Genomic DNA, 27,090 nt, shown 5'->3' with positions numbered 1-27,090 from the left:
TGGAGAGACGACGTGTTGCATGTACTGCACCATCCACATCCATGCACCCCACACTGAGGTATGTACAGATCTCTACTATGGTGTACAGGGATGTGTGGCACGTGGGACATAGTCCCCCCAATATGTGGCATGCATGGGCACACATTCCTATACACATATCGGTGCTGGGAATGCCACACCCGCCATATGAGACATGTGCAGGCGTGCAGCAGTATGTACTGCATTATGCGTACCAACACTGTATCCAGCAGATGTGCCGATATATGCACTTGGGAGGTGGTAGGTGTTACAGTAGCCATGTGACATACAGTCAATGACACCTGACCGATGGGTATGCATTATGGCAGCACTGTCATGTAACAGCGACATAGCATACTGTATGCACATGGCAGGGTAGGATGGTGTGTGACACACCTGTGAGCCACCACCTGCACACATGCATGTGGACAGGTGTTTAAACACATGATGTACACACATACCGCCATACGTGCCGTTACTATGCCACCATATAACGGCCCCCATGATGGGTACGCATGTGGTAGGGGGTTGCAACTATGTTATGGACATCGGCCACTGCTCATGCATGGCTGCACCATGCACAGTACACATGTCACATGTGTCCCCTGTTGCCATGTGTGTATGCATTGCTACGTTTTGACATGTGTGTTGACATACATAGAACATGGACTGTGGTATGGTATCACAGCTGTCACAGGCGAACAATACAAGGGTATGTGTCCCAGTCAACACTGCTACACCCTGTAGTGGGAGCATACCACAGACATGTGTCTACCTTCCATTCATGTGTGTAGCACCGTGTACGCCAGTGTTATGCATGTGGTACATCACAGGCTTCGTATGTGTCCTGTGTGCAGTCCATGCACACAGCCAGACAATCACATGTATGACATATCCAGATGTTGGTTCACTCTGGTACAGCAGCAGTCATGTGTCATAGCTGTGTCAGGGCCGTGGTATGTGTGGAGCCGACCTGTCTATGTATACTGATATGGGCGGACTACATCACACATGTGGGATCATTGTTAGTACATGTGTACTCTGCACGACTGGTGTACATCACTATACAGACCTGTGGACATATGTCACATGCTGTTGTTGGACCGTGAGGCATACTGCTGCACCGATGACATGGTGCTGGCATGGCAGCTACAGTGTTCACTGCAGTGTGTACATGTTTGACCTGCACCCGTGACACCTGTGATGTCATCTGTGTGTGTACGAGTAACTGCATGTGTGACCACCCTGTGCGTGTGGACGGGTTTACCTGACCGTGACCTGCGGTGTGTACACTCCGTCTGCATGCCGGATGGCGCGTAGCACATGCTAAGTGTGTGAGCATGCCCGGTTTGCTGTTGTGTAAGTGGACACACACGACGTTCCACACTCTGCCCTTTAATGATTCAACCCCATGTGTATGCATGTCTGCACTCTGCAAATGCTAAGTGTGTGAGAATGCCCAGTAAGCAGTTGTGTAGATGGACACACAGTACAGTGCACACCACGCCCATCTGTGATTATATCCCGTGTGCATGTATGTTCCCCCTTTTCAACCACTAGGTGTGTCAGCATGCCCGGTTTGCTGTTGTGTAGGTGGACACACACAACATTCCACACTCTGCCCTTTCATGATTCAACCCCATGTGTATGCATGTAGGCACTCTGCAAATGCTAAGTGTGTGAGCATGCCCAGTAAGCAGTTGTGTAGATGGACACACAGTACAGTGCACACCGCGCCCGTCTGTGATTATACCCCATGTGCATGTATGTTCCCCCTTTGCAACCGCCAAGTGTGTGAGCATGCCCGGTTTGCTGTTGTGTAGGTGGACACACACGATGTTCCACACTCTGCCCTTTCATGATTCAACCCCATGTGTATGCATGTCTGCACTCTGCAAATGCTAAGTGTGTGAGCATGCCCAGTAAGCAGTTGTGTAGATGGACACACAGTACAGTGCATACTGCGCCCATCTGTGATTATACCCCGTGTGCATGTATGTTCCCCCTTTGCAACTGCCAAGTGTGCGAGCATGCCCGGTTTGCTGTTGTGTAGGTGGACACACACGATGTTCCACACTCTGCCCTTTCATGATTCAACCCCATGTGTATGCATGTCTGCACTCTGCAAATGCTAAGTGTGTGAGCATGCCCAGTAAGCAGTTGTGTAGATAGACACACAGTACAGTGCACACCGTGCCCGTCTGTGATTATACTCCGTGTGCATGTATGTTCCCCCTTTGCAACCACCAAGTGTGTGAGCATGCCCAGTTTGCTGTTGTGTAGGTGGACACACATGACGTTCCACACTCTGCCCTTTCATGATTCAACCCCATGTGTATGCATGTCTGCACTCTGCAAATGCTAAGTGTGTGAGCATGCCCAGTAAGCAGTTGTGTAGATGGACACACAGTACAGTGCACACTGCGCCCATCTGTGAGTATACCCCGTGTGCATGTATGTTTCCCCTTTGCGACCGCTAGGTGTGTGGGCATGCCCAGTACGCCATGCGTGGAGACACAGTACAGTCGGCACCGACGTCTGATACTAGGCATGTAGCCATGGCCAATGACATCCTGCATAGCCATGGTGGCCGTCCAGGCGAGTTATAGGTAGTTGCTATGCCACAATGGCTGCCTACATCATGCACGCCGGTTGCTCTCTCATAGGGTGTACTGTCTGTGGTGCATCCCGTATCCATGTCGTGATGTTGTGCTCCGTAGCTAGTTAGTATTCCCGAGGGCAGCACTGCCGTGTTACTGTACGCCCACCTTGGGATAGCAACATGCTGTGTGACTGCGCACTCTGTCTTCATTCCCTATTGGCTGCCTTGCCTCTGCAGATGATATCACCCATCTAGGAGTATGCCTCTTGACAGTGCTGTGCTCAGTAATCTCGGTAGCGCGTTCTGTAAATGCATCATGCTGTAGTGTGCTCATGTAGGTAGTCATAGGTTCAACTCCCGGCCTTTCCCCGTGTGTGTGTGTGTGTGTGTGTGTGTGTGTGTGTGTGTGTGTGTGTGTTTCCAGCTGCTTCTGGAGATAGTAATGCTTTTAGACGCTTCACAACACATACCTTGGCTATCAGCGTCTATTCCTTTACAGATGATGTCACCCGCCTAGAAGTATGCCTCTGACAGTGCTGTGCTCAGTAATCTCAGTAGCGCATTCTGTAAATGCATCATGCTGTAGTGTGTTCATGTAGGTAGGCGTAGGTTCAACTCCCGGCCCTTCCCCGTGTGTGTGTGTTTCCAGCTGCCTCTGGAGATAGTAATGCTTTTAGACGCTTCACAACACATACCTTGGCTATCAGCGTCTATTCCTTTATGGATGATGTCACCCACCTAGAAGTATGCCTCTGACAGTGCTGTGCTCAGTAATCTCGGTAGCGCGTTCTGTAAATGCATCATGCTGTAGTGTGTTCATGTAGGTAGGCGTAGGTTCAACTCCCGGCCTTTCCCTGTGTGTGTGTGTGTGTGTGTGTGTGTGTGTGTTTCCAGCTGCCTCTGGAGATAGTAATGCTTTTAGACACTTCACAACACATACCTTGGCTATCAGCGTCTATTCCTTTATGGATGATGTCACCCGCCTAGAAGTATGCCTTTGACAGTGCTGTGCTCAGGAATCTCAGTAGTGCGTTCTGTAAATGCATCATGCTGTAGTGTGTTCATGTAGATAGGCGTAGGTTCAACTCCCGGCCCTTCCCCATGTGTGTGTGTGTGTGTGTGTGTGTTTCCAGCTGCCTCTGGAGATAGTAATGCTTTTAGACGCTTCACAACACATACCTTGGCTATCAGCGTCTATTCCTTTACGGATGATGTCACCCGCCTAGAAGTATGCCTCTGACAGTGCTGTGCTCAGTAATCTCGGTAGCGCATTCTGTAAATTCATCATGCTGTAGTGTGTTCATGTACGTAGGCGTAGGTTCAACTCCTGGCCCTTCCCCGTGTGTGTGTGTGTGTGTGTGTATGTTTCCAGCTGCCTCTGGAGATAGTAATGCTTTTAGATGCTTCACAACACATACCTTGGCTATCAGCATCTATTCCTTTACGGATGATGTCACCCGCCTAGAGGTATGCCTCTGACAGTGCTGTGCTCAGTAATCTCAGTAGCGCATTCTGTAAATGCATCATGCTGTAGTGTGTTCATGTAGGTAGGCGTAGGTTCAACTCCCGGCTCTTCCCTGTGTGTGTGTGTGTGTGTGTGTGTGTGTGTTTCCCGCTGCCTCTGGAGATAGTAATGCTTTTAGACGCTTCACAACACATACCTTGGCTATCAGCGTCTATTCCTTTACGGATGATGTCACCCACCTAGAAGTATGCCTCTGACTGTGCTGTGCTCAGTAATCTCGGTAGCACATTCTGTAAATGCATCATGCTGTAGTGTGTTCATGTAGGTAGGCGTAGGTTCAACTCCCGGCCCTTCCCCGTGTGGTGTGTGTGTATGTGTGTGTGTTTCCAGCTGCCTCTGGAGATACTAATGCTTGTAGACGCTTCACAACACATACCTTGGCTATCAGCATCTATTCCTTTATGGATGATGTCACCCGCCTAGAAGTATGCCTCTGACAGTGCTGTACTCAGTAATCTCAGTAGCGCGTTCTGTAAATGCATCATGCTGTTGTGTGTTCATGTAAGTAGGCGTAGGTTCAACTCCCAGCCCTTCCCCGCGTGTGTGTGTTTCCAGCTGCCTCTGGAGATAGTAATGCTTTTAGATGCTTCACAACACATACCTTGGCTATCAGCGTCTATTCCTTTGAGGATTATGTCACCCGCCTAAAAGTATGCCTCTGACAGTGCTGTGCTCAGTAATCTCGATAGGGCGTTCTGTAAATGCATCATGCTGTAGTGTGTTCATGTAGGTAGGCATAGGTTCAACTCCCGGCCCTTCCCCGTGTGTGTGTTTCCAGCTGCCTCTGGAGATAGTAATGCTTTTAGAGGCTTCAAAACACATACATTGGCTATCAGCATCTATTCCTTTGCGGATGATGTCACCCACCTAGAAGTATGCCTCTGACAGTGCTGTGCTCAGTAATCTCGGTAGCGTGTTCTGTAAATGCATTATGCTGTAGTGTGTTCATGTAGGTAGGCATAGGTTCAACTCCCAGCCCTTCCCCATGTGGTGTGTGTGTGTGTGTGTTTCCAGCTGCCTCTGGAGATAGTAATGCTTTTAGACACTTCACAACACATACATTTGCTATCAGTGTCTATTCCTTTGCGGATGATGTCACCCACCTAGACGTATGCCTCTGACAGTGCTGTGTTCAGTGCTCCGAGTAGCGCATTCCATACCTGTGTCATACTGTCGTGCTGTTGGGTAGGTAGGGGTAAGGTCAATTCCCATGCCCGCCAGCTGTGTGTGTGTCTATGCTCCCAGCCACATGGGTTAATAGGTTATGGTTTTAGAAGCTCCGCAGCACACATATATCCTGCTGACATCTCTGTGTTTGTGGATGTTGGAACGCAGCTAGTGGACTGCCTGTGTGCCTGCTGTGGTTAGCGACCTCCGTAGTGTGTTCTCCACGTGCGTCCTGCTGTGGTGTGATAGGGTAGTGATGTGTAGGTTCCACTACCGGCCTTGCCACATGTGTCTGTCTGTATCTCTCTCGATGTATATATACATACATATGTTATGCCCATAGTGCTGCTCTTGCATGGACAGCTGTCTGTCCCATGTATCGCATATTTGCACGGCTGACACATAGAAATGTGGTACGATGCATATCCAAACATTGTCCATGCAACGTCCGTGTTCCGGGAGGTGTTGCACACCCTAGAGACATCTGCTGTATATATTGGCAGACAGCTATCCTTGCTGTACTGTCACTGTACTCGTACACACCATAGACCTTGTGTATCATTGCCTGTTTATGGTGTGTGTATGTCTATCTGAGCTGTGTGCATGGTCGTGTGTATGTCCCACTATAATCGTCTGTGCAGGTGTCGCCACTATGGGTAATCCATGTAGACAGCTGTTTCATTTGCATTTCAGCACATACCTGCGGACAGTACTACCCCTCCTACAGCAGCACATTCCATCGTCTTGCAGTGGATACTAGTATTTCCACACACATGTATCTGTGTCTGTTCATAACACTCCGCCTCAGGGAGCGTATATCTGGACACGGCCTTATGTGATAGTGGGACACTCGGGGCCAGTCATGTCATGTTGCTCTTAGAAACATTGATAGTGGGCACAGTGATATGTTATGCATGCGTATGGCATTTCTGTCTGATTTGGTGTCTTCCTCGCATGTTTGTCGTTGTTTCCTGTCATCAGTTATCATGAGGGCGCCGGACTGTTACTGTTACGTATAACACAGCGAACATATGAGGCAGACTTCTACACAGTCTGCGTACATCTGTGCAGTTGCAGTGTATGTGTCTAATACAACATACCTACTGTCTGCCTACAATACACACACAGTGTGTGGCGGCATGACAGACCACATGACATTACTTTGTATTTGCACGGCACACCCACGCAGACTGTTGTATTCCTCACACAGGTCTACATCTGCTTATCCACACTACTTGTTCTTTCCTGTACCATATGTGTACGTCGTATTTGCCCTTCCCGTCAGTGGCGGGGCTCACGTACGACTATGGGGGCCTGGTAATTGTTATGTTGACACTTCATGGCACCCTGGGGGACACTTCACCTTTGTGTCTGATTACCTTCCACATTGACCTTTGCGGGGCATACGTTGTCATTCACAATTACCGGGGTAGGACATATACATGTTTGCACATTTGTCCTGCTGTCTTTCTTCCCACTTGTCCGCCTAGTATCACCGGTTCAGTACATGTATTCTGGACAGGTAGCTCCTTCATATCCTAACCTGTTGTCATTATGTGTACACGCCCTGACGTTTGGCCATTGCCCTTGTTACGTTTCGCATAGTGCTGTGCCTTCTTAGCTGATTGCTACCTAGGCATTCCAGACTGTGCGGTGGGTGATAGGGAGCGCTATTTCCATTGCATGATTAGTGACACTCATAACATCCGTATTCATGGCTACGCCAGCATACCTCTCCAGTGTACCTCGTTATGAGGGACGTACCTCATTTGGGGTCTTAAAAGGGTCATGCTCCTCGAAATTCCACAAAGTTCCACATTGAAAGGGTCTGTTACACATTCAGTGTTAGGAATGTTTTAGGTGAAATCCATGGTCAATTGACATTAATCATATTAATTCATTAAAGGATCTTCTTTATAAGTGAAAACAGCATATTTTAACCATCCTATGGCCTTCCTAGTTGAAGTTGTTAGTAAGCCATTAGTATGTGTTCCACATTTTGCCCATTTGTTCCACATTATGAAGGCGAGTGTTCCTCATTCTGGTGATGGAAGGTTGAGAGCTATGTACGCCAGTATTCCCACAATGGTCTGACTTTGTATGGGGTATTTCTAATGTAGTCCCTATCTGTATTTCCTGTGCTATGCCTTACTGCAGCTGTGTTATTCCGACAGATTTCCAGTTATGGGTGCCATCTTGGTCGTACGCATGTCCATCCATGGGAATCGCCTACAGGACACTGACATAGGGCTGTACATATTTCACACCTGCTTTTCGCATTATCCGGTGGATGCTTTGCACCATTAGTGGGGATTAAGGCATGTGCTATACCCACATCCCTCCCACGGGGCGGGCCTACGGATTCTCTGCCAAACAACACCTTAGGCCCATTTCTGCATACCCAGGTTCCCATGCCTGCAACCCTCGACGGTACACATTACACATGGTTAATGTGTGCGGTACTGGGATGTGGACGCACTTCTATGGACTCGCCACTCTGGGGATATCTGTTCATATGTCCTGCATTTCATGGACACATGTGTCATCAACCTTGAACCCGCTTTTAGTGCATGTATAGCTGTTCCGTAGTTGCAGGTGTTACTTCCTTTGCATCAATCACAGCAGGTGTTGCGAATGGAGCAATTTTTGGAGTCCTACAATGGACACCAGTGTGCATGTGTAAAGTGTAGAACTTGCTGGAATGTCACCTTCTGGCCAGTGGTTTTGACTGCTGCTGTATGTTCCCCGTTCGCGGATGTCTGTTTGACTACCCATATTATCTATTACTTGGCATATTTATATCCATGTGTCATATATAGGGGACGTAGGTCTGTTGTGTGTACATATATACATGTGAACCCCTCGTTTCATACCTTGCTTTGTTACTGTCTGTGGATTACCTGTGTACACACATCTATAACCATACCATACCTTTCCACTGTACAGGTTCTGGCAGAGTGTACGGATGGTTAGCCCTTTATCTTAGGTGTGTTACATTGACCTGTGTCTATCTGGCAATTTGCTGGCATTTCATGTGAGACTTACTTGATTCTATAGAGACTTGATTCTATAATTATGACATGCTTCCACTGACTATATTTTTCTTTGTCTTCTGGAATCTTTATGTAACCAGTCCTTTTTGGACACTTTCTATTGTTGTTCATTTTTGTTTACATATATGACTACTTTGGTATGTTGTGCTATTATTGTGTGTGGAGCATTTCTCCCCGGGCCTCTACTGAGACTGGACATATATCCAGCTAGCCTAGCCCGGTCAACAAATGTAAACCAACATAAAACTTACATAAATGTACGGTGGCACCTTCTGACAAGTAGGTCGGGTTACAGATGCATACCCTTCGTCAATCCCTGCTACTAACACACCCGTTATTCTATCCACATTCTATGTTTGTCTTATCACATATCATGTGTTTCTCACTATTTGTACCAGTACTTTGCATGGCATTGTCCGGTTCCATACTTTCAGAGGCTGACAGTTTTGAGACATGTATAACTAACATGGAGGACACAGCATTAACTTACCCTGCTGTGAGCGGATCACACACGCACAGGCGCACTTGCATTTCCTAATTGTGGGTTACGTGCAGGCGCACATGCATATCCGTATTCTGGGTTACATATGTTTACTGAGTCTGTGTGATTATGTGGCCTGTATTAGTTGTGACTGTTCCAGTAACATATCTCTGATCCGGTTAACGGACGTGTGCAGAACACACTTTCACCTTTACACATGTAACTGTCTTTGCGGCACAGACGCATTACTTACACGTTCACATTTATATGTTCTATAGTCGTAATTCAAACAGGACTGCATTCATGTTGGCCGGTTGCTGTGACCACTACACGTTTGCTGTTCTGTCTCATTTATATGCATACCCATGGTACATAGCTACATAAACATATTCCCCCCCCCCCGCACTCACTTACGTCGCAGGCATCCATTCTCCTGCTGGGAAAAGTGCGGTACTACATGTTACACATTCCCTATTCCCTACTGCTCTTGATCCAGGATGCATATGACGTGACCGCAGGGATATTCAGATCCCAGGGGCTTATAGCCCCAACGCATACAGGTCTTTGATTGTCAGGGTGTTCCTGTGGTGCTCTGGGTTTGGTCTTGTCCGCCTAGTGTACGGAACTGCCCTGACCGTGTACGAATGTCAGATGAGGCACATGGGCATGGTTTGTCCATGTCTATTATACCATAACCACCCCCATTATTCCTAACCGTGCACGCTGATTGGCCAGTGTGCCCGTTGTAGATCGGGTTATAGTAATGGCACACGGTCCGGTCACCCGGACCTATTTCCATTAGTATACCTCGGTATTTATAACCTGTCCCGCTATGTTACATGGGTTTAACATAGCGTGACAGCTTTAACTGAGCTACGGTGATGTCCGTTGCTTACTTTGGGGCAGTCTCGCTCTGCTACACACATTTAACATAGCGGGACAGGTTGTACAACACAGCAACGGGGACACCGAGCTCTCCGTTGCTGTTTTGTATTGATTTGCTATGTTGACTGTGTGACATAGTGAGACAGTTTCGACATTAGCAACGGACATCTCGCGCAGTACGTCAGCACCACCGCGGATGCCAGACATCTGTGGACGGGCAGCAGACAGGCATTATGCTGTGCCATTATGTCTGGGGATTAATAGTTTATTTTCCTAGATGATATGGCATAATAGCAATAACCCACGTCTGGGTGTGGGTACTGCTGTATTTACCCACGGTTGCCTTTGTTTGGTCCCTCGGGCATCGCCCTCGGGACCGCACCACGTCTACCGTGGGTATATCCAGCATTACCCACACCCAGGCATGGGTTATTGCTATGATATTCATTCCGTATGTACAGACACGAGTGTTTGGACAACCAACAATGCTGTGGGTGGTGCCGGTTATCATACATATGCCATGTTCTGCGTTTTTCCCATTCACACTTGTCTATCCCCTGTCCTCATTCATACGTGGATATTTATGTGGCACATGACTGAACTATGTATTACCTGCAGGTATGCTGTGTATAGTGCACATATGTGACGGTTGGTTACAGTGTATCTGTGTACCTACCTCTGTGATACTGGGGACTACCACACATCCTTCGCAGCATTACATGCGTATGTACATACTATTATTCGGTGGCCTGTGGAAGGTTGTCGGAGCACCGGTTACATGTGTCCCTATTTGTGCATGCATCGTGTTGGTCTTTGTCCAGCCTTCGTTGCTATCATGGGTCGGATGGTGGTGTTGGTGTGTGTTTGGGTTGTATTTATACTGCCAATACGTCGGTGGGGGGTGGGGTTGGCACGTGTTCCTCTTTGCAGGGGGCCCCATTATGGACATATGTGTCGTGCGTCGACACTTGACACGTGCCATATGTCCTGTGATATTGACACAGTCGTGTATGTCTTCCTGCATTACTACTTGCGTGCTACAGGCATTTTGTATCTGGTACGCATGACTATTATGTTGGATAGCTTAAGCTATTCCCATGCTATGACATAACCATTCATCCGGGCATATACGTGTTATTCTATCCTTTGCATTGGCCATGGGTGTTTTGCCATACGGAACAACACATATCTACGAGTGATGTCCCACCTTGACATTCTGTGCATGTGGCAACCCTGCTGGGGTGACCTGCTTGGTGGACGGCTGTTCCGCCCTGTGTATTGTGTTTGGCATGTCTGCATAGCTAATCACTGGTACAGTGGCTGCACATACTGCTTTGTCCAGATGTGTACAGTTATGGACACCGTGGCGTGTGAACACCTATGGGGTTTCGACAGGTCCGTAACCACACGCGGGATGTACACATTCTGCCGACACATTCACATGCAGCCATTTGGATATCAGTACCTGGGATGGGATGTTGACATGTGGGGTACATATTTGCATGCGTGTCACTGCCTAGGACAATACTTCCTACTACATCTGGGGTATACCCGCTGTGTGTAGGTGTGCAGCTGCGCAAGGCTGCTAGCTGGATTGGGTGGACAGTCGGACATGGGTGCGGGTTACGTGCTATGACGGGATTGTTGTGTATTACATTTGCATGCATGGGTTCTGCTTCTGGATATTCCGATTCGGCATACGCCATCCTATGTGTATGTGACGGTTACATTGCTGTGTCTAGCACATTTTACTATACACATGTTTGTCTGTGTTTGGGATATCTGGTTTCTTTCTGGTTGTTATATGGCCACGATTGCCCAGCTGTGTACTCTCACTACCACTGTGGGACTGCTGGTGACCATGCCCATGGGGCTAGTCGTGTGTAGTTGTGGCGCGCTGACATGATGCAGTACACCTCCACTGGGTATGCCTGCTGACAGTGCATTGTGTGACGGACACGGTATTCTGAGTATCCTTTGTTCTGTGGACGGGAACATTTTGTACTTCGTGGATTTATGTTTGGTTCTCCATTTTGTGAGGACGGGTACTATGTTGCATACTCTGCATACGTTTCATTATCCACGGACACTGGTTGGTGCGGTTACTATTGCAGGCGGCCTGTGACAGTCAGCACTTTAGGTTGCTCATCGCCTGCCGGCTTGGCCACACCTATGGGCGCATCCTACTTGGGCTCCCTGGACTCACGCACGTGCCCTATGCACGTGGTTGTGGTTGTGGCGCTCACTCATTACTATGCATGTGGCGCTGCTACACCAGTTATACGCTGCACAGCCGGCGCAAGCCTTACGCCGGCCTTGCGCCGAGCTTCATGAATCTGGGGGTATATAAACAAATAATGAAACACAATAAATACAGAAGTGCATAGAAAATCATTTGTTGGTCAATCAGAAATCTTGTAATCTGAAAAGTAGAGACAGACTTATTAATACAAATGTTTGTGTCTTTCGGCTTTTCCCGGTTAGGGGTCGCCACAGCGGAACTCCGGTCCGCTAATGATTGGTAGTTGATTTTTGTGTACCGGCTTGCCAGGCCTGAAGCACAACCTTCAATGAAGGTACGCTCATTCATGCATGTCTCCAAGCAGAAGACGCTCTAGCTGAAAATGGAACCAGACAGCGTCTTACTGTGAGGCGACAACGCTACCACAGAACCACCACCGTGGGAAGACTTATTAAGACAAATGGTTTTGCTAATTGCAATACTAATGGAATTATTTATTTAGCCTTGTGTGACAAATGTGAAGCATTTTATATAGGCAAAACTTTGAAAAAATTAAAGTCCAGAATGTATGAACACAGGTACAATACAAAAAAGATGAACAGTAACAAATCTCTGTATAAACATACTCTGAACTGTGCAGGAGCTGATTTTTATTTTTATGTAATAGAAATATTGCCCATTGATTCTAGGGGTGGCCCTTGGGAAACATGCCTAGAATACAGGGAACTGTACTGGCAACTAGTTCTTGAAGCTGCTAGGTATCCTGGTTTGAATGAGATGGTTTCATTGAAGCCAGTCTTAAAGGAAAACAATGGGATAACAAATAGAAAAGCTCTATCTGTTGTCTCCTTAAGTCCCCCTTATGTGCTACAGGCCAAAAACAATAATAACCTCAGCTTTAAAATAAAATCACCAAAACTGTTTTACAGCTTACCTTCCTAACCCTCCGTACTGTATTAGTTTCCGTTTTAAAAAACAAAATGAAAAACGGCTTTCCGGCTCAGAAATAATGATGTCACATCTGCCTCGAGTAGATCCCAGGATGTTTCCTCCCCCAAAGTGACGTAAACTCTGCCTTATTAGCATGCTGTATTGAAGCCCCTGTGATCCGCCCACATTGTGATGTCATTGCCTTGGCCAGCCCACTATAACCCTAATAAAAGGAGTAGCTGCTGTGTGGAACTTCTTTTCATCTCGGGTTAATCGTGTCGGCTCCATTTTCTGTGAAGGACCTGCTGCAACTGTATTGCCTGCATCTTCTTGAGTGTTGGGTAAGTGTTCTTAGTCTATTTAACTATAACTTTAGTGTACATAAATGTATAAAAATATAAATTTAAAGCCCATGCGTTTATAGCGTTGATCATTAGTAAATACTTCTTTTAATTTGTGGTAGTGTGGTCGTAGTTCTGGACATTTGTCAATATTGCTTTTAATTAGTGGTAGTGCGGTCGTAGTTCTGGTCATTTTTTTTTTAATTAGTGTGCTCCGTTCGCTTTTTTTTGTTATTAGTAACTGTAAATCCAAAGAAATTGTTATGAGTATACGCTGGTTTTAATATATTGTAGTTCTGCTCGTTCAGTATGCTCCGTTCGCTGGTTTGTGCATTTGTCGTAGTGTTGTAGGAATTGTAATTAAAATAAAATGATGAGGAATCCATGATAAAGTCCTCTGATCGTAAATCAAAATTTTTATTGCGTGAAAGCGCTTGTTCCTGTTTTATTCTTGTCATTAAATGCTGTTTGACTCAATTCGTGGTGGTTTCAAGCAATTTCTTCAACACTAGTTGTGGCGCGCTGACATGATGCAGTACACCTCCACTGGGTATGCCTGCTGACAGTGCATTGTGTGACGGACACGGTATTCTGAGTATCCTTTGTTCCGTGGGCGGAACATTTTGTACTTCGTGGATTTATGTTTGGTTCTCCATTTTGTGTGGATGGGTACTATGTTGCATACTCTGCATACGTTTCATTATCCACGGACACTGGTTGGTGCGGTTACTATTGCAGGTGGCCTGTGACAGTCAGCACTTTAGGTTGCTCATCGCCTGCCGGCTTGGCCACACCTACGGGCACATCCTACTTGGGCTCCCTGGACTCATGCATGTGCCCTATGCATGTGGTTGTGGTTGCGATGCACACTCATTACTATGCATGTGGCGCTGCTACACCAGTTATACGCTGCACGGCCGGCGCAAGCCTTACGCCGGCCTTGCGCCGAGCTTCATGAATCTGGGGGTATATAAACAAATAATGAAACACAATAAATACAGAAGTGCATAGAAAATCATTTGTTGGTCAATCAGGAATCTTGTAATCTGAAAAGTAGAGACAGACTTATTAATACAAATGTTTGTGCCTTTCGGCTTTTCCCGGTTAGGGGTCGCCACAGCGGAACTCCGGTCCGCTAATGATTGGTAGTTGATTTTTGCGTACCGGCTTGCCAGGCCTGAAGCACAACCTTCAATGAAGGTACGCTCATTCACGCATGTCTCCACGCAGAAGACGCTCTAGCTGAGAATTGAACCAGACAGCGTCTTACTGTGAGGCGACAATGCTACTGCAGCACCACCACCATGGGAAGACTTATTAAGACAAATGGTTTTGCTAATTGCAATACTAATGGAATTATTTATTTAGCCTTGTGTGACAAATGTGAAGCATTTTATATAGGCAAAACTTTGAAAAAATTAAAGTCCAGAATGTATGAACACAGGTACAATACAAAAAAGATGAACAGTAACAAATCTCTGTATAAACATACTCTGAACTGTGCAGGAGCTGATTTTTATTTTTATGTAATAGAAATATTGCCCATTGATTCTAGGGTGGCCCTTGGGAAACATGCCTAGAATACAGGAACTGTACTGGCAACTAGTTCTTGAAGCTGCTAGGTATCCTGGTTTGAATGAGATGGTTTCATTGAAGCCAGTCTTAAAGGAAAACAATGGGATAACAAATAGAAAAGCTCTATCTGTTGTCTCCTTAAGTCCCCCTTATGTGCTACAGGCCAAAACAATAATAACCTCAGCTTTAAAATAAAATCACCAAAACTGTTTTACAGCTTACCTTCCTAACCCTCCGTACTGTATTAGTTTCCGTTTTAAAAAACAAAATGAAAAACGGCTTTCCGGCTCAGAAATAATGATGTCACATCTGCCTCGAGTAGATCCCAGGATGTTTCCTCCCCCAAAGTGACGTAAACTCTGCCTTATTAGCATGCTGTATTGAAGCCCCTGTGATCCGCCCACATTGTGACGTCATTGCCGCCTTGGCCAGCCCACTATAACCCTAATAAAAAGGAGTAGCTGCTGTGTGGAACTTCTTTTCATCTCGAAGTTAATCGTGTCGGCTCCATTTTCTGTGAAGGACCTGCTGCAACTGTATTGCCTGCATCTTCTTGAGTGTTGGGTAAGTGTTCTTAGTCTATTTAACTATAACTTTAGTGTACATAAATGTATAAAAATATAAATTTAAAGCCCATGCGTTTATAGCGTTGATCATTAGTAAATACTTCTTTTAATTTGTGGTAGTGTGGTCGTAGTTCTGGACATTTGTCAATATTGCTTTTAATTAGTGGTAGTGCGGTCGTAGTTCTGGTCATTTTTTTTTTAATTAGTGTGCTCCGTTCGCTTTTTTTTGTTATTAGTAACTGTAAATCCAAAGAAATTGTTATGAGTATACGCTGGTTTTAATATATTGTAGTTCTGCTCGTTCAGTATGCTCCGTTCGCTGGTTTGTGCATTTGTCGTAGTGTTGTAGGAATTGTAATTAAAATAAAATGATGAGGAATCCATGATAAAGTCCTCTGATCGTAAATCAAAATTTTTATTGCGTGAAAGCGCTTGTTCCTGTTTTATTCTTGTCATTAAATGCTGTTTGACTCAATTCGTGGTGGTTTCAAGCAATTTCTTCAACACTAGTTGTGGCGCGCTGACATGATGCAGTACACCTCCACTGGGTATGCCTGCTGACAGTGCATTGTGTGACGGACACGGTATTCTGAGTATCCTTTGTTCCGTGGACGGGAACATTTTGTACTTCGTGGATTTATGTTTGGTTCTCCATTTTGTGAGGACGGGTACTATGTTGCATACTCTGCATACGTTTCATTATCCACGGACACTGGTTGGTGCGGTTACTATTGCAGGCGGCCTGTGACAGTCAGCACTTTAGGTTGCTCATCGCCTGCCGGCTTGGCCACACCTATGGGCGCATCCTACTTGGGCTCCCTGGACTCACGCACGTGCCCTATGCACGTGGTTGTGGTTGTGGCGCTCACTCATTACTATGCATGTGGCGCTGCTACACCAGTTATACGCTGCACAGCCGGCGCAAGCCTTACGCCGGCCTTGCGCCGAGCTTCATGAATCTGGGGGTATATAAACAAATAATGAAACACAATAAATACAGAAGTGCATAGAAAATCATTTGTTGGTCAATCAGGAATCTTGTAATCTGAAAAGTAGAGACAGACTTATTAATACAAATGTTTGTGCCTTTCGGCTTTTCCCGGTTAGGGGTCGCCACAGCGGAACTCCGGTCCGCTAATGATTGGTAGTTGATTTTTGCGTACCGGCTTGCCAGGCCTGAAGCACAACCTTCAATGAAGGTATTCATTCACGCATGTCTCCACGCAGAAGACGCTCTAGCTGAGAATTGAACCAGACAGCGTCTTACTGTGAGGCGACAATGCTACCGCAGCACCACCACCATGGGGAGACTTATTAAGACAAATGGTTTTGCTAATTGCAATACTAATGGAATTATTTATTTAGCCTTGTGTGACAAATGTGAAGCATTTTATATAGGCAAAACTTTGAAAAAATTAAAGTCCAGAATGTATGAACACAGGTACAATACAAAAAAGATGAACAGTAACAAATCTCTGTATAAACATACTCTGAACTGTGCAGGAGCTGATTTTATTTTTATGTAATAGAAATATTGCCCATTGATTCTAGGGGTGGCCCTTGGGAAACATGCCTAGAATACAGGGAACTGTACTGGCAACTAGTTCTTGAAGCTGCTAGGTATCCTGGTTTGAATGAGATGGTTTCATTGAAGCCAGTCTTAAAGGAAAACAATGGGATAACAAATAGAAAAGCTCTATCTGTTGTCTCATTAAGTCCCCCTTATGTGCTACAGGCCAAAAACAATAATAACCTCAGCTTTAAAATAAAATCACCAAAACTGTTTTACAGCTTACCTTCCTAACCCTCCGTACTGTATTAGTTTCCGTTTTAAAAAACAAAATGAAAACGGCTTTCCGGCTCAGAAATAATGATGTCACATCTGCCTCGAGTAGATCCCAGGATGTTTCCTCCCCCAAAGTGACGTAAACTCTGCCTTATTAGCATGCTGTATTGAAGCCCCTGTGATCCGCCCACATTGTGACGTCATTGCCGCCTTGGCCAGCCCACTATAACCCTAATAAAAAGGAGTAGCTGCTGTGTGGAACTTCTTTTCATCTCGAAGTTAATCGTGTCGGCTCCATTTTCTGTGAAGGACCTGCTGCAACTGTATTGCCTGCATCTTCTTGAGTGTTGGGTAAGTGTTCTTAGTCTATTTAACTATAACTTTAGTGTACATAAATGTATAAAAATATAAATTTAAAGCCCATGCGTTCATAGCGTTGATCATTAGTAAATACTTCTTTTAATTTGTGGTAGTGTGGTCGTAGTTCTGGACATTTGTCAATATTGCTTTTAATTAGTGGTAGTGCGGTCGTAGTTCTGGTCATTTTTTTTTTAATTAGTGTGCTCCGTTCGCTTTTTTTTGTTATTAGTAACTGTAAATCCAAAGAAACTGTTATGAGTATACGCTGGTTTTAATATATTGTAGTTCTGCTCGTTCAGTATGCTCCGTTCGCTTTTGTTTGCTGGTTTGTGCATTTGTCGTAGTGTTGTAGGAATTGTAATTAAAATAAAATGATGAGGAGTCCATGATAAAGTCCTCTGATCGTAAATCAAAATGTGCGTCAGCGTATGCCACATGGAAGCACAAGTCTGCCAAAGCCCGAGAGAGCTGCAAGCGGTTTTGATAGTTGGTTAAATCTGTTGGAAATGCTTGATATTGATAAAGATGTTTATGCTTCTTATATTCATGGGGTGTTGCAGGAGCAGGATAGTGACCATGAACGACGAGAAGCTTTGCGGGACATTTTATCCACGTTCTTGGTGAGGATTCTTTCACTTACCTGCTTTTTCGTAGGAAAGTAAAGTAAAAAATGATGTCTAGTGTTTTGGGGACTATTTAATGCAATTCGTTACTTTCCTGATAAATCGGAGGCTGCCTAATTTAGAAACTGACGAGAACTTTTTAAGATATGCTTAAGTGGTATCCTCCATAGCTGCTGACACACTTTCCTTTGCACCTGTTTCATGGTGTTGAGTTCCATTTCTGCGCCTGCTTTTGTCAATGTGTTTCGCGTTTCGTAGTGAAAACTGTAGTTCTGCACGGAAGTTTTTCTCTGTTGCATTGTTTACAAGGTTAGCTCGTATGTAGGGGTGGCTGGGTGCCTGTTTTTTAAATAAATTTAATACACCCTGTATTTTCTTTTTTGTGTAATACCTTGTGTCCTGGTATATGTGGTGGTGTAATACAGCTGTTTTTATTATTATTATTTAAATAAATTATTGCATGTGGTTATATGTTTGAAGCAGAATTTTGAGATGTCACTTCTCCCATGTTTATGTCGGATCATAGTGAATCAGAACTTTTGTCTTGCCACCTTTTTAGCTGCCCAGAAAATGAGACATTTGGACAAATGAAAATTTGTACGACAAGCCATACTTGCAAATAACGCAAAGTACTTTACAGTATTGGCTATGATCAGCCATAACTTGCGTGTGTACTTTATGTGATGTGATTTAATATAATGAATATTAATGTTAATGTTTCAAGTAGTGGAACTTGTAATTATACTGCTTGTTCAGAGTCCCCCTGATCACTACAAGTAACTATTTGTAGGGTCTGTCCTGCAACCACTCTGGCCTTTGGAGCAGAAGGCTGTGGGTACTTTTCCACACTAGGTGGATGGATTGCTTACACTGCTGTGCAGCCTAATGGGTGGTAGGTGCTGCACTCCTGAGTGTATTCTCTCTCAGATGAGGCAGTAAACCACAGTGTTATCTGTTTAAATTGTTGGTAGCTCAAGTGGATGTAAAAAGTTCTGCAGCGCTTATCGAAAAGAGTTGAACTTTATTGAATTATATGTCACAAAAATATCGTAAGTATATTAAATTCCCATACTTTTCCATACACTTACAATAAATGTGTGCCAATCTTTTCATGGAACAGCGCAGAAACTTAATTCCAAGACTCTAAAAGGTTGCTTATAATTAGAAGCAATCGATAGGCATGTTTAACACAAAAATATTAAAAAAAGGTCAAATCAACATTGTCACCGAAAATGAATGAGACTTGCGAGTACTTATCCCAGTACCACGTTCTACATTTCCAGCATTCACTTTTATTGTTAAAGTTGCCAGTTATACTACAGACCATGCCGAAAGCCTTGCAGACGTAAAACAATTCGTCCGCGAGCCTGCTGCGTCTCTACAAGTCAGTAGAAGCGGCACGAGAAGCGGGAGAGGCGTAACCTGGCCAGTTAGCTGCGCGTGTTTACTTATTGTGATTACAGGGCGTGCCTCCAGGTACAGAAAGCTCCCAAGCAACGTTTACTGTCTGCTTGAAAAGTCGGTTGCCATAGCTTGTGCCTCGCACAATAAAACACTGAAGCAGCAGGTGTACAGGTGGGAGCATACATTTCAACCCGCTGACACTGTACAAATAAGAGTCAATGCCCTTCCTTGAAAGTGAGAACATACAGCTAAAAATCTGGAAACTTCATTATCGTAATATTTCAATACGAAATAGCCCTAACATTTCTCGCTTCCACTAAGAATATACAATACTACTCAGAAACACATTTAAAAACAGAGAATGACAAAATGGTGGAAAACTAAAAGCACATTATCACCAGGGACCGCGTAAAATCTGTGGGTTTCAGTATACTGTCCTTCTTAGGGCAGTTGTATCCTGACAAAAAATATAAAAATGGCAAATGTCCTGAGATTGCAGGACATTATTTCCTATATTTTATGTAATAGTTGCATAAAACAGTTATTCTGTATCTAAAATACCTAAATGTTATAAGAAACAGAATAAGTAACTAAAATGCTACAAGAATAAGCTTTTATTTAGGCAAACAAGTTAAGTTATATCCTTTGTACTGACCGTGGGTATGTGTCGGCCAGTAAAATCTGATGTTTGTACCGAAAATGTCCTACTTTGGCCATTTGAAAAGGTGGCAACCCTATATGCTGCACCTCAAAATTCTACCAAACAAGGTCATTTGTTTTTGCTTCAGAAAGGTAGATATGTGTGATTTTCTTTAAATTATTCGCGCAGCTAGTAAGTTGGTTATGCAGTGTGGTTTCCTGCGTATTAGCTTCAAAAATTGGGTGATAAGGGGGATTCAATAAATTGTGCGTGTGAAGGGGTAAACCAAGCCTGAAAACAGGAACGTCCTGGGCAGGGGTAAATTAGGTCTGAAATAGGAACGTTCTTACAAAATAGGTACAGTTGAAAGGTTTGTGGGGGCATTCAGAAAGCAGTTTCCATGTGAATTTACTTTCCAGTACCTGTACGCAGTCTAGTCAAGATTAACACAGCTGTTGGATATTAGGGAAACAAATGCATTTACTGTCCCTTCAAGTATATATCCAGGCTTAAACTAAAACACGTTGGCTTCTTCTTTCGACTTTTCCTGGTTAGGGGTCGCCACAGCGGATCACCTGTCCGCTCATGACTGGCAGTGGAGTTTTACAGTGTCGAGTTGCCAGCCCGGCGCCCAACCTTCCACAGAAGGCACACACACATGCACTCACACCTAGGGTCAATTTAGAGTGTCCAATCCACCTGCAGCATGTCTTTGGAATGTGGGAGGAAACGGGACACACATTACTCTGCACTGAAAACTTAGGTACCCACCTTAAAAATAATTTTAAACAAAAGAGAAAAGATGCAGAAAACAATGTAAACAAGATCGAGCTGATGTATGACTGCGATTTCCCTACAGAGTTAAATACTTTTAGCTGAAGAAGTGTTACGCATTCTATGTATTATATCGTAGATTAGAATTGTACTACACTTGGTAATATCACATGATATAAAAAGTCAGAGAGCACCAATATGGCAGGCAACTACCTGTAAGATCTTAACATTTTTATCTACACCCATAAGTGTAGAGGTACGGATTGCTGCTGGGGGAGGGGAGACTGTCATGTTTGATTTAATTAGCAGCACCTCCTAGATGATACATTGGCTAATTACCTGCATGCATTAAAGACATTAGTGCCCCCTGTAAAATAAGTGTGTACGTAAAGGTGTTTCTCATACGTATTTTGCTGGTTCTGAGCGTCACTGATTTTATCTCATGCTTTTTGACCTACTCCTCCTAAAAGTTGTGGTTTTCTGGTTATTTTGTGAGGATTGCAGTCAAAAATAATCATGGAATTTCAGACTTCACAGCCTAAATGAATTCTAGCAGCTTTCCCAGGCCCAGCATATATAAAATAGGGACAATTTTTAAATATTGCTCTTACAAACTTAGTTGATAGGATAATTGTTTTTGCATTAGCATGAATTTTCTGAAAGGTATGTAGCGTTTAACGAACATGTCTGCCATTATTTTCTAACCTCAGTCATTAATAAGTTGATACTAATTTGCCAGAAAACCACAATATTATGAAAAATGAACCAAAAATATATGGCAAAAATCTGGGCATTCTGCAAAAAATTGTATAGTTGAGAGGTATGTGCCCCTCATTAACTTTTGTTGTTGTTCCTGATTATTGGCATACAATTAATTTACTTTGTTTGAAATTCTGATTTCAGGTCACTTCACTGTGTGTTGCCGTGAATGTACTAGAGATGTTAGTCATTCTCACTGTAAAAGTAGCCTTTTACCACTTGGGTTGTTTCCCTGCTGAGGCAAAAACAACTTCACATAGCTCTAGCTCCCACCCACATTTCACTCGGGTGCTTATTGGACAGCCAATTTGTGGCGGGAAATCAACACCCCAAGTGAAGATTACTTCAGAATTATCTCAGGACTACCTTGCTGCTGCAGGCTTCATTTCTGGCAGATAAGCCCCCATTGGGGAACCTTTTCACGTACAAAAGTATTGCATTTTTAAATATTTTGTGTGGATTTTTATTTTCTAAAGAATAATGTCAAAATTATTAATATCAGAGGTTTCTTGTTATGAACTATTTTTTAGAACAGGGTTATTACTGAATACCAAGGCTTTGTTTTGAGAAGAAATGTACTGTTTTTTAGATATTTTAACTAAGTATATGGATTTAAAGCTTGGGAAGTGTTTTATGCACTTAAAACACAGTTTGAGAATTTTTTGATGCTTGTGTATACTTCATGACTTCTTGTATTCATTATTTTACAACTCAATATGTTTTGATTGAAGGCATTAGATTTGAGCAGTATGAAGTGTATTTCAGGGACAGAAATGTATTTTTTATTTGGTGCTTTGATATATCTTTTTCTTCATTTCTTGTTTTCTCTCAGTGCTATTTCTGTGAAAGGGATAAGTTGACAGGATTTTTGTGTACTACCTGTACTTTTATTTTTGAATTTTGTTGGACGGCGTAAGGTGTGCGCTGCTTGTGAACACTTGTTGGGCCATTTACCTTCCAACCTACTCTTTCCAGCAGCTCTGACCATCAGTCAGGCTTTTATCTCGGCTGCAACATGGATTCTTCCTGGCCCTGCTGTTCATTCTCCCAGCATACCTTAAAAAAAAAAAAAACAGTTAAAACAAAAGCCCTTGCCTTCAGCATGGGGGTCAGTCTACGCCTCAGACTATGGTGGGTTACTCTGTACTGGCCATTGCTGGTTCTCCAGAAAACTTACTGTTTTCCTGGAATCTCTTTGGTGTAGCCTTTCCGGCTACTGTGAACTGTAGGTCAGACATGTCCAGTGTCCAGTCTGGGCATGGCGGAGCCATCTTCTTTGGGAGTATCTCCAGGAGGTTCTTCTCAATGAGACGGGGTAAAGTGACCTCTTGCATGAGACAAAGTACCAGCTGTCAGCTGATCTCCTTCCACAGATGTATCTAGAAAAAAATTTAAAGGTTAGACATTGCTCTTCCAAAGATATTTTGTCTGTTCTTAAGGATGTTTTTCTTACCTTAGCCATGAGTTTCTGCAGGCTTTGTATCCTGCAGAGCAGAAATAATTTCTGAGGAAAATGTCAGAGGATTCTGGCATAGACAGAGAAAGGGCTTTTTCTTTATCTGACTTCCCAGACTCTGTTTCAGAGGAAGGTTTGTCTTCTCCAATTTCATTAAAGGAGTTTTCCTTTTCTAAGATTAGTTCCAGGATGAATGTTGTATTTTTACTGAAGAGATATTACATGCTACAAGTGAATTTGCCATATGATGTAAATCTTCATTCATTCCTTACTGATAGGACTTCAGTTTTGATTTTGGAACAATATACAAGCTCATGCCAGCCAAAAACTCTTGAGTTAAGTCCTACCCATAGTGCACCTCTTCACCTTTCTTCAGATCTCATTTGCCATGTACTTTTCAAGATGTGCCAAGCCAGCTCTCTCATCTAAGTGACCAATTTATTTGGATATTTTTCTCTTGTTAAGTCTTTATAGTCCTTGTTTTTCTCTTAGGATAGTTTCTTTCTACTCTAGTTCTCTTTCAACCCTTTTCCTACCCTTTCTTGTGGTAACCTTGTACTATTGTTGGTACAGCCCCTCCCTTACCCTTGTGTTAATCCTTTATACCATCATTGGTATTCCCTTCTAATTCCCCCTTTTCTAAAAAAAAAAAAAAAAACTTCTCATACAGTATTGGCTAAATATTTCCTTCCTTCCAGCTGTATTTCTGTACTAGATTACTGTTTTTTCTCCTCTGGGCCTAATTATTTTCTCTGACTCAACATGGCTGACAAAAGAGGAATGACGGGCTTCAAGCAGTGTGATAAGTGTGGGAGAAAGATGCCTAACTTGGATGGCATCTTTTGTGCATTTACTGTTTGGGAGTTTCTCATCTCCAGATACAACCTCCATGCGAGATATGTAAAAAGTTTAGTTTTTGCACTCTCGCAGAGCGCAAGAACAAACTGGTTCTCAAGGGTTTATTGAAAACCCCCATTTTGGAGGCCCTTTCTGAAGTGGAGGGCTCACCACCTCCCAGGAAAGATTAAAAAAAAAGAGAAGACACTCAGTTCCGGCTTCCCCAAGCTCTATGGAACCGAAAAGCTCCCATACTGCTTTTACCAAGGTTCCCAAAATGCCTGCACCGTCTACTTCAGCCCCTGAGCCCTTAACTAGCTCTACGGCACCAAAGTTATTGTTGGTGAAAACTATGGAACCGACAATTCTTATACCTGCTTTGGTACCAACAGTATCTTCGGTACCTCATTGACACCGACTGTGACTTCAATTACGGATCCTTTTTCTGTGCCGAAACCTGAAATTTTGCCTAGAACCAGGTACTCTCCCACTATAGATCCCTTCTTGAGACAACAGTATAGTCCTTTTTTGAAAGACCAGACATGCCCTCAGAAATGTCAACAAGGTCCACCAGGAGTCTTTCTGAAATAGATGTAGTGCGGCTTGTTGATCAGATCTTGGCAGCTAGAAAAATTCCGACCCTACCAAGACTTCCCTCCCATCTGGAGCCAAAGTTTACTCTGCATTGACTCCAACATATCCTCCTCCAGCCTCTTTGCAGACTTTGAAGCCCTCTGTACTGATGTCTACCCTGGTGCCTATGCCTTCGATTCCTGTGACAATCGCGTCCACGGTTCTGGAGCCTTCCCTCCGGATGTCACTCCATCCTGAGCCGATCCACCCTCGGGAACCATGACTGGTTTGTCTGCACCATGACCCTTATTTCAGTGCCAATTTTTTCTATGGCACCATCTGCAGCTTCGGCTGGTCTGGCAGTTTCTTGTCCTCTCGGGGCTCCTATCCTGGAGGTAGGCTCATAGGGGCGGGGTGTGACTTTGGTTCTGAGTTTATCCCTCTCGGTTTTGGACTCCTATTCCTCTTCTGCTGGACCTACATTCCAGGTGATGGAGAGGGTTCTTGCTTCTATAAGCTTGCTGTTGGCACCTCCTGTGTCAGAACATGACCTTTCACTCTCCTCTAGCATGCAGTTGCCACAGTCCACTACGCAGGGACTCCAAGCATGGGAGCAGCAAGAAACCCTCTTTGGGGTCCTCTTCGGAAAATCCCACCGAGGAGCCACCCCAAAAGAGAACGTGTAAGAGAAAGCATGTAGATTCCCTTGAGGAATCCGTCACTGAAGATATTTTCAGTTAGGGAGAAGGGTCCCCACGGTCATTCCCTGATGATGTCTCACTTGGAGACATACTTGAAATCCCGAAACATAGGGGTGACTGAAAGCCCATCAACCCTTCTACTGAGGAGTCCATATTCTTGTAAACCTTCCATGCTTGGCTATCTACTTCCTGGGTGCCCCCCCTGCAGATGATTTGATTAAACTCATTGTGCAGCAGGCTTGGAAGGCCTCTGACAACATTGAGCCAATTCCCCAGAGGCCTGATAAAATTCTTTCCCCTCCAGAAGACCATCTGCACTGGTCCAGAGGTTTGGCAGTAGACTCCATGGTTGTGACTGTGGCCACTAAAAAAGAACTAGTGGAAGAAAGTCCGACTGTCCATCATCCGAGTAGGGAGTCCTGGATAATAGACAGACTGGGGAAGCAGACCTATGCTTCAGTGACCTTCGCCTTATGGTCTCTGAACTACATGGCACATTTCACACGTCTCCAAAGGGACCTGATCACAGAAATTTCAGGTGCTTTGGCTGAGGTACTGCCTGAAGAGGTGTGAGACAAGTTTGCCTCTCAGCTGGCCACCCTAGAGTACATCTCTAACTCCTACATGCAGTTGATAGTGCACACAACTGAAGGAGCAGCCAAAGCTGCTGCTTCAGGCATTGTCATGAGAAGTCATGCCTGGATGCGACTATGTGACTTAGCGGATCCCTTCAAGTCCTCCTTCATCAATGCTCCTGTTGATGAATCCTCCTTATTTGGCCCAAAAGTTAAGGAAATGTTAGCCAGATGTGAGAAAAATGGAAAGACCCTATCTGTCATGGGAATACGTTTTTCATCCCCTCAATGATCATACTCCAGGAATCAGAGGGGCAGAAAAATGTGGTTTAGGAAATCCCAAGGACCTTTCTGTGACATGTGTGGAGAGCAATCCCCCTGGGGCAGAGGGGTAACTCATCTGGGAGATGCACTTTTTAGGGCAGAGGAGGGCTGCAAAACCAGGGCTCCAGAGTTTCCTTCTCTGGCCAGCCCTATCAGTGCTCCTGAGGAGTGACTCGATTGCTTGCCTCAGGAGGCAGTCAGCGAAGTTTTTCTTTACACTGCTTGGCCTGGCAATCAATAAAATCAGACTCCTGGGTGCATAGAATAATGACCAGAGGTTACCTTGTCCCCTTCGACCTTTACCCCAAGCCTCTAAGATGAATCCATGACGTCCCACCCAGTCAGAGAGATACAGCAGCACTAGACGTCCAAAAGCTGCTAAGAAAAAGCATCATCCAGTTAGTCCCACCAGACCAAATAGGATTTAGATTCTACTAAAGGTTCTTTTTAGTGCCAAAGAAAACAGGGTACTGGAGATCAATTTTGGATCTCAGCATATTGGACAAGTTTGTCAAACAAATGAAATTCCGGATGGTCACGGTTCAGTACATTTTTCCATTTCTGGAGAAGGATGAAGGGTTTCCTTTAAAAGACGCCACTAGCCTCATTGGACTAACCCAGGCCTCTCTTCAGTGGTGGTCTAGCAAGAAAATCTCCGAAGATAACACTAAAAATCATATTGAAATTACAGATATTGTCTAAATATGTGAATAAATGAAAATTAATATTTGTGTATATGTGTGTGACTGTTGGCACTGGGGCAAGTGTGTGTGTGTGTGTGTGTGTGTGTGTGTGTGACTGTTGGCATGGGGGCAAGTGTGTGTGTGTGACTGTTGGCACGGGGGCTAGTGTGTGTGTGTGTGTGAATGCAAGCAAGGGGCTAGTATGTGTGT

This window comes from Protopterus annectens, chromosome 15.part0 (genome assembly GCF_019279795.1).
Source record: "Protopterus annectens isolate FY-2018-M chromosome 15.part0, PAN1.0, whole genome shotgun sequence".
Lineage (NCBI taxonomy): Eukaryota > Metazoa > Chordata > Ceratodontiformes > Protopteridae > Protopterus > Protopterus annectens.
This window is presented reverse-complemented; position numbering follows the sequence as displayed.